The 13,488-nt window shown below is 49.9% G+C and overlaps 1 protein-coding gene across 2 annotated transcripts in view; it reads right to left on the reverse strand.

The window, feature by feature from the left end:
- SLC15A4 (solute carrier family 15 member 4) overlaps positions 1-13,488 on the reverse strand; it is a 74,591-nt gene that overhangs the window by 26,167 nt on the left and 34,936 nt on the right. The window lies entirely within an intron of this gene.

A 13,488-nucleotide genomic window follows, 5' to 3' on the forward strand; every position in this document is an offset into this window, starting at 1 on the left:
CTCCCTGTCTGTGGGCTGCTCTCCCCAGGAAAGTTCACCTGGTGTCTTCATGATTCACCTTCAGGTGCCAGGAGAAACTACAGTGGTGCCTCGCTTAACGAATGCCCTGCTTAACGAAATTTCCGCTTAACGAAAGGATTTTTCAAGCGGAGGTTGCCTCGCTAGACGAATTCGTTTTATGAAAAATTCGTCTAGCGAATCACGGTTTCCCATAGGAATGCATTGAAATTCAATTAATGCGTTCCTATGGGCAAAAAAAAAATTCAAAAAAAATTTCAATGCATTCCTTTTTTTTCGGATTAAAAAGAATTTTATTAATTTCCATTTAAAAATCACATTGCACAACAGTATTACAGAGGCAATAGATCACAGTATACAAAAATACAAACAAATAAAGAAAAACTAAATGGAAAAAAAAAGGAAAAAGCAAGGGAAAAAAGAAAAAAGAAAAAAGAAAAATTGAAGTTGACTTCCAGTTACTTCTCTGTACCTCATCAATTACATTCTTTTTTCATGGCACGATTCTTAATTTATCTACAACATTAGTCTTCAGATATTCTATTTTGGGCTCAGGTACGCTCTGCTGGTTGGCTTAATTATTTACTATTTAAATTGATTCTAGGTATTCATAAAATAATCTCCATTCCTTTTTGGTTTTTTGTTTCGTCTGTCCTCTAATTCTTCCTGTAAATTTTGCAAGCTGTGCATATTCTTTCATTAACGATTGCCACTCAAGTTTGCTGGGTATGTTGTTGCTTTTCCAAATTCTCGCTAACAGAATTCTTGCCGCCACTATTCCATACATCATCAACGTTCTGTTAGTGCTTTTAACATTTTCAGGTATTATATTCAATAAGAAAACCTCTGGTTTCTTTTTAAATGTTGTTTTTGTCATTTTCTTAAGTTCCTCATAAATCATACTCCAATATTTATTTATCATGGGACATTTCCACCACATATGTATTTGTGTACCTGCTTCTGTTCCACACCTCCAGCATTTATTTGATTGGTTTTTGTACATTTTGGCTAATCTATCTGGTGTTTGATACCACCTGTACATCATTTTTAAGATGTTTTCTTTTAAATTGTAACAGGCGGTAAACTTCATGTCCTGTTTCCACAGCCTCTCGCATTGCTCCATGAGAATGTTATACCCAAAATCTTGGGCCCATCTCACCATTGATGTTTTGGTTTGTTCTTCTATAAGGTCCCACTCAAGCAATAAATCATATATCTGTGAGATACCGTGTTTCTCATATTATAAGTCATGTCTTATATTAATTTTTTCTTCAAAAAAACACGACATGGCTTATTTTTGAGGGATGTCTTATTTTTTAATAAAGTGCACGCGGGCGCTGTTTGCCGGGCTTGTCAAGCCCAGCAAGGAGCGCCCGCCGATCTTCGGTGACAGGCGGGGATGGGGGGAGAGCGGAGAACGATCTCCGCTTCTCCCCCACCCCCGCCTGTCACACAGCACAGGGCCGAAGATCGGCGGGCGCTGTTTGCCGGGCTTGTCAAGCCCAGCAAACAGCGCCCGCCGATCTTTGGTGACAGGCGGGGGTGGGGGGAGAGCGGAGCACGATCTCCGCTTCCCCCCCACCCCCCCTGTCACACAGGACAGGTCCGAAGATCGGCGGGCGCTGTTTGCCGGGCTTGTCAAGCCCAGCAAGGAGCGCCCGCCGATCTTTGGTGACAGGCGGGGGTGGGGGGAGAGCGGAGAACGATCTCCGCTTCCCCCCCACCCCCGCCTGTCACACAGGACAGGTCCGAAGATCGGCGGGCGCTGTTTGCCGGGCTTGTCAAGCCCAGCAAACAGCGCCCGCCGATCTTCGGTGACAGGCGGGGGTGGGCGGAGAGCGGAGAACGATCTCCGCTTCCCCCCCACCCCGCCTGCCACACAGCACAGGTCGGCGGGCGCTGTTTGCCGGGCTTGTCAAGCCCAGCTAGGAGCGCCCGCCGATCTTCGGTGACAGGCGGGGGTGGGCGGAGAGCGGAGAACGATCTCCGCTTCTCCCCCACCCCCGCCTGTCACACAGGACAGGTCCGAAGATCGGCAGGCGCTGTTTGCCGGGCTTGTCAAGCCCAGCAAGGAGCGCCCGCCGATCTTTGGTGACAGGTGGGGGTGGGGGGAGAGCGGAGAACGATCTCCGCTTCCCCCCCCACCCCCGCCTGTCACACAGGACAGGTCCGAAGGTCGGCGGGCGCTGTTTGCCGGGCTTGTCAAGCCCAGCAAGGAGCGCCCGCCGATCTTTGGTGACAGGCGGGGGTGGGGGGAGAGCGGAGAACGATCTCCGCTTCCCCCCCACCCCCGCCTGTCACACAGGACAGGTCCGAAGATCGGCAGGCGCTGTTTGCCGGGCTTGTCAAGCCCAGCAAACAGCGCCCGCCGATCTTCGGTGACAGGCGGGGGTGGGCGGAGAGCGGAGAACGATCTCCGCTTCCCCCCCACCCCCGCCTGTCACACAGCACAGGTCGGCGGGCGCTGTTTGCCGGGCTTGTCAAGCCCAGCTAGGAGCGCCCGCCGATCTTTGGTGACAGGCGGGGGTGGGGGGAGAGCGGAGAACGATCTCCGCTTCCCCCCCACCCCCGCCTGTCACACAGGACAGGTCCGAAGATCGGCGGGCGCTGTTTGCCGGGCTTGTCAAGCCCAGCAAGGAGCGCCCGCCGATCTTTGGTGACAGGCGGGGGTGGGGGGAGAGCGGAGAACGATCTCCGCTTCCCCCCCCACCCCCGCCTGTCACACAGGACAGGTCCGAAGATCGGCGGGCGCTGTTTGCCGGGCTTGTCAAGCCCAGCAAGGAGCGCCCGCCGATCTTTGGTGACAGGCGGGGGTGGGGGGAGAGCGGAGCACGATCTCCGCTTCCCCCCCACCCCCGCCTGTCACACAGGACAGGTCCGAAGATCGGCGGGCGCTGTTTGCCGGGCTTGTCAAGCCCAGCAAGGAGCGCCCGCCGATCTTTGGTGACAGGCGGGGGTGGGGGGAGAGCGGAGAACGATCTCCGCTTCTCGCCCACCCCCGCCTGTCACACAGCACAGGGCCGAAGATCGGCGGGCGCTGTTTGCCGGGCTTGTCAAGCCCAGCTAGGAGCGCCCGCCGATCTTCGGTGACAGGCGGGGGTGGGCGGAGAGCAGAGAACGATCTCCGCTTCCCCCCCCACCCCCGCCTGTCACACAGCACAGGTCGGCGGGTGCTGTTTGCCGGGCTTGTCAAGCCCAGCAAGGAGCGCCCGCCGATCTTTGGTGACAGGCGGGGGTGGGCGGAGAGCGGAGAACGATCTCCGCTTCTCCCCCACCCCCGCCTGTCACACAGCACAGGTCGGCGGGCGCTGTTTGCCGGGCTTGTCAAGCCCAGCAAGGAGCGCCCGCCGATCTTTGGTGACAGGCGGGGGTGGGGGGAGAGCGGAGAACGATCTCCGCTTCTCGCCCACCCCCGCCTGTCACACAGCACAGGGCCGAAGATCGGCGGGCGCTGTTTGCCGGGCTTGTCAAGCCCAGCTAGGAGCGCCCGCCGATCTTCGGTGACAGGCGGGGGTGGGCGGAGAGCAGAGAACGATCTCCGCTTCCCCCCCCACCCCCACCTGTCACACAGGACAGGTCCGAAGATCGGCGGGCGCTGTTTGCCGGGCTTGTCAAGCCCAGCAAACAGTGCCCGCCGATCTTTGGTGACAGGCGGGGGTGGGGGGAGAGCGGAGAACGATCTCCGCTTCTCCCCCACCCCCGCCTGTCACACAGCACAGGTCGGCGGGTGCTGTTTGCCGGGCTTGTCAAGCCCAGCAAGGAGCGCCCGCCGATCTTTGGTGACAGGCGGGGGTGGGCGGAGAGCGGAGAACGATCTCCGCTTCTCCCCCACCCCCGCCTGTCACACAGCACAGGTCGGCGGGCGCTGTTTGCCGGGCTTGTCAAGCCCAGCAAGGAGCGCCCGCCGATCTTTGGTGACAGGCGGGGGTGGGGGGAGAGCGGAGAACGATCTCCGCTTCTCGCCCACCCCCGCCTGTCACACAGCACAGGGCCGAAGATCGGCGGGCGCTGTTTGCCGGGCTTGTCAAGCCCAGCTAGGAGCGCCCGCCGATCTTCGGTGACAGGCGGGGGTGGGCGGAGAGCAGAGAACGATCTCCGCTTCCCCCCCCACCCCCACCTGTCACACAGGACAGGTCCGAAGATCGGCGGGCGCTGTTTGCCGGGCTTGTCAAGCCCAGCAAACAGTGCCCGCCGATCTTTGGTGACAGGCGGGGGTGGGGGGAGAGCGGAGAACGATCTCCGCTTCCCCCCCACCCCCGCCTGTCACACAGGACAGGTCCGAAGATCGGCGGGCGCTGTTTGCCGGGCTTGTCAAGCCCAGCAAACAGCGCCCGCCGATCTTTGGTGACAGGCGGGGGTGGGGGGAGAGCGGAGAACGATCTCCGCTTCCCCCCCCCACCCCCGCCTGTCACACAGGACAGGTCCGAAGATCGGCGGGCGCTGTTTGCCGGGCTTGTCAAGCCCAGCAAGGAGCGCCCGCCGATCTTTGGTGACAGGCGGGGGTGGGGGGAGAGCGGAGAACGATCTCCGCTTCCCCCCACCCCTGCCTGTCACACAGCACAGGTCCGAAGATCGGCGGGCGCTGTTTGCCGGGCTTGTCAAGCCCAGCAAGGAGCGCCCTCCGATCTTCGGCTCTGTCCCCCGATGCGCGACGGCTCGGGGAAGCAGGCAGGGAGCTCCTGCTGGGTCCCGCGCCTTCGCCTCTCGCTCGGTCGGGGCTACACGACATGGCTTATTTTCGGGGTATGTCTTATTTTTCACCAACCCTTAGAAATCCTGTCATGGCTTATTTTTTGGGGATGCCTTAAAATATGAGAAACACGGTATGTTTCCCTTCCTTATTCATTAGAATTTTTTCAAATTTAGACTTTTCTTTAGCGATGCCCAATTTTTTGTCCTCATTAAATCTTTGATTTATTTCAAAATATTGGAGCCATACTGAAAGATATTCTTTGATTTCCTCATATTGTTTCAATTTAATTTCATTTTGATTTATTTCCAATAGATCGTGATAGGTAGCTTTTTTCTCGTCCATATTGGTTTTTTTGACTGTTATCATATTTATTGGGGAGGCCCACAGAGGTATGTTTTTTTCTAAAATTCCTCTATATTTTATCCAGATTGTATATAAAGATTTTCTTACCAAATGATTTAAGAAACCCCTGTGGGCTTTAACCTTCTCATGTAGCAAGTAAGAATGCCACCCAAAGCGATTATCAACACCTTCCAAGTCTAGAAGTTCTGGGTTTTCCAGGGTTATCCATTCTTTCACCCATACCAACCCTGCTGCTGCGTGGTATAATTCAAGGTTAGGCAGCGCGAAGCCCCCCCTTTCTTTTTTGTCAGTTAGTAGTTGGTATTTAATACGGGGTCTCTTACCACTCCAAATGAATTTTGTTATGTCTTTACGCCATTCTATAAAGCATTTCATTCCTCCCAGTATTGGTATTACCTGAAATAAATACATTAGCCTAGGGAGTACATTCATTTTGATTACTGATATTCTGCCCCATAGTGATAGTTGTAGCTTACTCCACTGCTCCATATCCTTTTTTATCTCGTTCCACACTTTTTTATAGTTGTTTTCATACAGATTAAGGCTCTTAGCTGTAATCCAGACCCCCAGATATTTAACTTTCTTTCTTATTTCTAGGCTTGTTAGTTGTTGTAATTCCTCCTTTTCTTTTTTGTCCAGATTTTTTGTTAATAACATAGTTTTCTTATAATTCACTTTTAACCCTGCTACCTTCCCATATTCGTTAATGATTTCTAGTACTTTCGGGATACATTTAATAGGATCTTGCGATGTTATTATTATGTCATCCGCGAAAGCACGAACCTTGTATGACCTTTTGCCGACCGTTATGCCCTTTACCATCTCTTCATTTCTGATGTTATTTAGTAATATTTCCAATACCATTATGAATAGCAAGGGGGATAATGGGCACTCTTGTCTTGTGCCCTTTGTTATCAAGAAACTATCCGTCACACTTCCATTCAGTATTATCCTGGCTTTTTGTTGATTGTAAATAGCTCCTATGGCATTTTGTATTTTCTCCTTAAACCCCATCATCTCTGTTTGTTTTCTTAAGAACTCCCAAGAGACATTATCAAATGCCTTCTCGGCGTCTAATAACAGTAATGCTGCTTTTTTATCAATTTTAAATTCCAGGTATTCTAAAATATCGATTACATTTCTTGTATTGCTCGCTATCTGCCTCCCTGGTAAAAATCCTGCCTGGTTTGGGTGTATTACTTCTTTAAGGATGTTTTTAATTCTTTGTGCTATTATCCCTGCGAAGATTTTATAGTCACTATTTAAAAGGGATATCGGTTGGTAATTTGCTATTATTTCTGTATCTGTATCTGTTTTTGGCAATAACGTAATATATGCTTCCTTCCACGACTCCGGTGTTAATCCCTTTTCTAGTGTCTGGTTCATCAGGTCTTTTAACGGGTTGAGGAGAATACATTCCTATGGGATTTCAATGCATTCCTATGGGATTCGCTAGACAAATTTTTCGTTATAAGAAAAGACCCGTGGAATGAATTAAATTCGTCTAGCGAGGCACCACTGTATTTCTCTTTAGCCAGGCCTTTGGCTGATTGACATCTGATGATCTTTTAAAATGTGTTGTGGAAGCGGGGTTTGCTGGGCTGTTTCGGTTTTTATTGTGTATTTTCTTTTTATATATATATTGTAATTTGCAATGTTGCAAACTGCCCTGAGATCTACAGGTATAGTGCAGTATACAAATCTAATTAACTAACTACCGTGTTTCTCATATTATAAGTCATGTCTTATATTTATTTTTTTCTCAAAAAACACAACATGGCTTATTTTCAAGGGATGTCTTATTGAGCTGCGGCTCCAGCCAGCTCCCAGGCTTCGCGCGCTGCCTGCTAAGGCTCCTGCTGGCTGCCGGGGCTTACCGATAGTGCGCTTTGAGCTGCGGCTCCAGCCAGCTCCCGGGCTTCGCGCGCTGCCCGCTAAGGCTCCTGCTGGCTGCTGGGGCTTACCGATAGTGCGCTTTGAGCTGCGGCTCCAGCCAGCTCCCGGGCTTCGCGCGCTGCGCGCTAAGGCTCCTGCCGGCTGCCGGGGCTTATCAGGAGAGCGCTTTGAGCTGCGGCTCCAGCCAGCTCCCAGGCTTCGCGCGCTGCCCGCTAAGGCTCCTGCTGGCTGCTGGGGCTTACCGATAGTGCGCTTTGAGCTGCGGCTCCAGCCAGCTCCCAGGCTTCGCGCGCTGCGCGCTAAGGCTCCTGCCGGCTGCCGGGGCTTATCAGGAGCGCGCTTTGAGCTGCGGCTCCAGCCAGCTCCCGGGCTTCGCGCGCTGCCCGCTAAGGCTCCTGCCGGGGCTTTGCTTAGCAGGGTCCCGATCCTTTGTTCTTTGCCCGCCGCGGCTCCTGCCGGCTGCCGGGCTTTGCGCGGCTTGAGCTGCGGGTCTAGCAGGGTCCCGGCGCCGCGCGCTGAGGCTCTACCGTAGCCGGGCTTCGCACTGAGGCTCCTGCTGCAGCTCTTGCTGTGCGTGCTGCAGCTCTTGCTGTGCGTGCTGCAGCTCTTGCTGGCTCCCACTCGGACGGAGCTCCACGTGGCAGCGGCATCCGGTTCCGAGGAGGCATCTTCCTTTTCTTCTTACGGTACCGTATTTTGCACAGACCTGCTCCCACCACAACCCGGTACTGCTACGTCTTATTTTCGGGGTATGCCTTATATTTCGCCAGGTCATGAAAATCCTGCCATGCCTTATTTTTTAGGGATGCCTTAAAATATGAGAAACACGGTACCTAATTAATTAATAACAGACATGGTGAGAACTGCACTGTTAATCACTTTCTGTTTTGTTTCCAGTGGTGACCTGCCTTATCATGAACCGGAAGACCTGGTTACAGTATCCTGGTGCATATATATTTGCAGTGTAAAGCAGGAGTGGTGAACCTATAGCCTTCCAGGTGGCCTGCAATTCCCATCATCCCAGCCAGCACAGCCAATGGTTAGAGAGGGTGGAGGTTGGAATCCAACATCATCTTGGTTTGGGGGGTGGGCGCAGGTTCCCAATTCCTGACATAAAGAGTGAAGAATGTCTCCAGTGTCATCTTTTTTTTTTTAAAGCCAAAACCAAACCGCCATGTTGCAGGTATCAACTACAGAAGGAAAACCAGCCTCCTTCAACATTGGTGCTGTGCTTGCAGAATAAAGAGGAAGCAGAGGCGAATTTGCGTTTCACGTTTCTATGCAGCTTGGGGCGAAGTCTGAAAAAGGCAGTTCCCTTTTCCCCCCTTCAAATTTCATGCCAGTCATGTGAAGCAGGAAATGCTGCTTGCTCATTGGTAACACGTGCCGATCTGCGGCCACCACCTGGCAGCGGCCGGGGCAAATGGAGGCAGAGGCAGAGGAAGTGGAAAACCAGTAGCCCCGGGACTGGAGAGCAAGCAAGCAAGCAGACCCCTCTGGCTTCTGAGATTGGCCAAGGGACCCCTGGGAGGCTGCTACTGCTGCCTAGAGGCAATGGGTGAACCAACCATCAGCTAGAGGAGATCTAGGCAGGCTCAAGACCACCTGATCCTTCCCTGAAAGAATCTCGGGCTCCAACATCCAGTTGTCCTGCAACTGCAGGAACAAAGCGGCACTCTGGAGGGAGGGAGAGGGACCCACTGTTGCACAGGAAGGAACACAATGACGCTAGTCATGCAATGGCTATGTTCCGCCTCCATGGTTGGAGGCATTATGCCTTTGAACACTAGTTGCTGAAAACCACAGGTAGGCAGAGTGCTGTTGCATGGGGGCAACTGGTTGGCTGGCCAAGCTGGGCCACATGGCTCCTGCTTTCATTAAGGTAAAGGGACCCCTGACCATTAGGTCCAGTCGTGACCGACTCTGGGGTTGCGCGCTTATCTCGCATTATTGGCCGAGGGAGCCGGCATATAGCTTCCAGGTCATGTGGCCAGCATGACAAAGCCGCTTCTGGCGAACCAGAGCAGCACATGGAAACGCCGTTTACCTTCCCGCTGTAGCGGTTCCTATTTATCTACTTGCATTTTGACGTGCTTTTGAACTGCTAGGTGGGCAGGAGCTGGGACCAAGCAACGGGAGCTCACCCTGTCACAGGGATTCGAACCGCCGACCTTCTGATCAGCAAGCCCTAGGCTCAGTGGTTTAACCCACAGCGCCACCTGGGTCCATTCTGCTTTCATTATTATCATTATTATTTATTAAATCAGTTGGGTCACTTCATCTTGCTCAGGGCAACTCACAGCAACTTACAGCCCATCAAACAGGCAACGAACCCCACACAGATACATTAAAACCAAGAGGAAAGAGAAATATTTTAAAAACATCACACCCACTTCTAGAAGGCCACAGAGCAGGCTTCCTCAACCTCGGCCCTCCAGATGTTTTTGCCTCCATCTCCCATGATCCCTAGCTAGCAGGACCAGTGGCCAAGGATGATGAGAATTGTAGTCTCAAAACAGCTGGAGGGCCAAGGCTGAGGAAGCCTGCCATAGAGAAAGGCCAAAGGGCTGGATACAGAGGCAAGTTTTTGCCTGGTGCCTAAAGATATGTAATGAAGGCGCCAGGTGAGCCTCCCTGGGGAGAGCATTATGCATGCAGGGAGCCACCGCAAAAAAAGACCCATTCTTGTGTCGCCACGCTCCAGGCTTCATGTGGAGGAGGCACATGGGAAAGGACTCAGATGATGATCCCAGGATGTGGGTCAGTTCATACGGGGAGCACTTTGCATTCGGGGAGCCCCCACCATTCAGCCCGGACACTGAGATCTAGTACCGAGGGCCTTCTGGCGGTTCCCTCATTGCGAGAAGTGAGGTTACAGGGAACCAGACAGAGGGCCTTCTCGGTAGTGGCACCCGTCCTGTGGAACACCCTCCCAGCAGATGTCAAGGCAATAAGCAACTATTTTACCTTTAGAAGACAACTGAAGGCGGCCCTGTTTAGGGAAGTTTTTAATGTTTAATGCTGTACTGTTTTAATATTCGGTTGGAAGCCGCCCAGAGTGGCTGGGGAACCCCTGGGGAACCCCAGCCAGATGGGCGGGGTATAAATAATGAATTATTATTATTATTATTATTATTATTATTATTATTATTATTATTATTTGGGCCCGAAAACTAACTGACAGCCGGTGCAGGTGGGCCAGGATTGGTGTCACGGTATGTGCTTGAACCGTCTTGTCCCGGTGAGCTACCTGTTCTTAACCAGCAAGGGAAGACCAGCCTGGTTCCAGCTGGATGAAAAGTCCCACTTATCAGAAGAACCTGATCTCCCTCCTCTATCTATTCCAGGCATCCCCAAACTTTGGCCCTCCAGATGTTTTAGACTACAATCCCCATCTTCCCTGACCACTGGTCCTGCTAGCTAGGGATCATGGGAGTTGTGGGCCAAAACATCTGGAGGGCCAAAGTTTGGGGGTGCCTGATCTATTCTGTCTGCTCCCTTTTACTCGTACGTCTTGCCTATTTTTAGCTTGCACCCCTGATGGCATCAAGCCCTTCTTTCTCCCTCTTTCAGTGATGTGAGTCGATTTGGGAGGCAATTATTGTCAGAATTTCCAGAGTGGTACCTATGTTCGCTTCCTGTAACAAGCAAGCAAGCGAACAAACAAGCTAACAAACCAGCAACAAAGTGCTTTGCGGAGCCTTGAAAGACAACAAATTGAGTACGCCATAAGCTCTCCCTGCCCACTTCATCAGATAACTGTTAGTGAATATATAATCGGTTATGTCATTCAACATATACGAATAAGCCACTTCAAAATGATGTATGTATCAAACAACACATCGCACAAAATATACAAGTAACTACAAGTTGTTATGTGTATCGGAGTCAAACAAAGAATCAATGAATAGCAAGGAACACCAAGCCGTCTCTCAAAGGAAGACGTCTCACAAAAGTCTTAAAGGAAGACGTCTCTCCGAAATCTCAAAAGGACAGTATATCTGGAATAGTTCAACTGTTTCGGAATAAAGTCTTCATCAGCGAATAATTATCAATGGAATATTTATTCTAGTGGGGATCATGCTCATGAATCACTGCTCACTGGATAATCCCCACTAGTATGAATAGTCCATTGATAAGACATCTTCCTTTAAGACTTCTGTGAGAGACGTCTTCCTTTCAGAGACGGCTTGGCATTCCTCACTATTCATTGATTTGATTCTTTGTTCGACTCTGATACACAGAACAACTTGTAGTTACTTGTATATTTTGTGAGATGTGTTGTATGATATATATATATTGTTTTGAAGTGGCTTATTCGTATATTTTGAATTACATCATACCGATTATATATTTACTAGCAGTTATTATCCAGCGTTTTGCGCTTGCATTTTTGTAGATTGTTACATTTTGCAGCACAGGGGTTTGTGTTTGTTCACTTCATCAGATGTCCGAAAAGCAGGGTCAAAATTAAATACAGTAAATAAGTAACGCCGGGCTCTGTCTATCAGCTTGGATGGGATGATGGGGCTGCAATTTAAGCAGTTCTGGGCCACGGTGGGTGAGAAGTTGCCTCTCCCTATAATTCCCACCCTGATTGCTTATGTTTACGGATGGTGCCCCATATCCCTGTGGCAAACCATTCTCTGGCTCAAGGAAGTGCTTTTAGTGCTGTGGAATTGACCCCCTGTGCTAAAATGATTGTTTTAACGAGGGATGGGGTTTTAACTTGGGTGGGTGGTTGTTTTATTTGGGGAATGGAGGTTGTTTTAAAATGTTTATTGGGACGTTTGCATTTGTGGCCTGGGGAATTGTTTAGAGGCTTTTGTTGGTGGTTTATTTTTTATTAGTTAGTATATATTAGTATGAGAGACGCGGGTGGCGCTGTGGTCTAAACCACTGAGCCTCTTGGGCTTGCCGATCAGAAGGTCGGTGGTCCGAATCCCCTCAATGGGGTGAGCTCCCATTGCTCTGTCCCAGCTCCTGCCCACCTAGCAATTTGAACGCACGTCAAAGTGCAAGTAGATAAATAGGTACTACTGCGGTGAGAAGGTAAACAGTGCTTCAGTGTGCTTTGTTTTCCGTCACGGTGTTCCATTGCGCCGGAAGCGGCTTACTCATGCTGGCCACATGACCTGGAGAAACTGTCTGCGGACAAACGCCGGCTCCCTCGGCCAGTAAAGCAGATGAGCGCCGCAACCGCAGTCGTCTGCGACTGCACTTAACTGTCAGGGGTGCTTTGCCTTTACCCATTAGTATTGTTAATTGTTTTTATTGTTTTGGTCATGTATTTTGTGCTTTTTATTGGAAATTTATGTTGTGAACCGCCTTGAGACTTGTGTGTATAGAGCACTGCAATCAATCAATCAATCAATCAATCAATCCATCAATTCCCTGCCCAACACTGTTATACCTCAAGGACCACCTCTCCTCATATGAACCGACCTACCACCTGTGGTGGTCAGCGGAGGTCTTTTTCCATGTGCCCCTTCTTGGGAGATCCAGGGAGTGGCAACACAAGGACGGGTCTTTTCTGCAGTGGCAGAGTCCCACATGGTGCCATCATTTATACACCTTAAGGCCCCACATTTTTTTAAAAAAACATTTCATTTATTCTCTTATTTATCTGTGGCCTTGAGTTGATGGAATGTTTGAATTCTGCCTTTTTAAAATTAGGGTTGTCGTTTAGATTTTTCTGTTTTCTCTTTTATGCTTGTTTTAACATATGCATTTGTTTGCTTATACAGTGGTGCCTCGCTAGATGAATTTAATTCGTTCCATGGGTCTTTTCTTGTAACGAAAAATTCGTCTAGCGAATCCCATAGGAATGCATTGAAATTTTTTTGAAATTTTTTTTGCCCATGGGAACGCATTAAATGAATTTCAATGCATTCCTATGGGAAACCGCGATTCGCTAGACGAATTTTTCATAAAACGAATTCGTCTAGCGAGGCAACCTCCGCTCAAAAAATCATTTCGTTAAGCGGAAATTTCGTTAAGCAGGGCATTCGTTAAGCGAGGCACCACTGTATATTGTAAGTTACTTTGCATTATCTTTTTGTTGCTTAAAAAACCCCAAATAATAATAATAATAAATGTTTCTATTTGTTGAAAGCTTATCTTTTCTCTCCATGCCTTCCTGAATTCAGCTGCAATCCTATGTCTACTCAGCAGTAAGCCCTATTGAATTCAATGGGACTTGCTCCCAGGTAAATGGGGTTAGGATTGCAGCCTTAATCTATTTTATTTCTGCAGTTTTTAATTCTTGCTGGATTTTACTTTGTAATGCTGTTTTATGATCTGGTATCATGCTTTACATTCTATTTCTGGGCTCTGCTTGGGTATTCAGTGAATGTAGGGCCACTTAGAAATTCTGAAATGAAATGAACAAATTAATTCTCTTCCCCTAGAAGTGAAGTAAACCCCACCAATGTTTTCTTTGTTGAATACTTTCCTTTTCTCACAAAGCCTTTCAAAATTAGTTTATCTTGTTTCTGTAGGGTTGTGGTTGTTGTTGT

Source organism: Zootoca vivipara, chromosome 16 (genome assembly GCF_965207765.1).
Source record: "Zootoca vivipara chromosome 16, rZooViv2.hap1.1, whole genome shotgun sequence".
NCBI classification, from domain to species: Eukaryota; Metazoa; Chordata; class Lepidosauria; order Squamata; family Lacertidae; genus Zootoca; species Zootoca vivipara.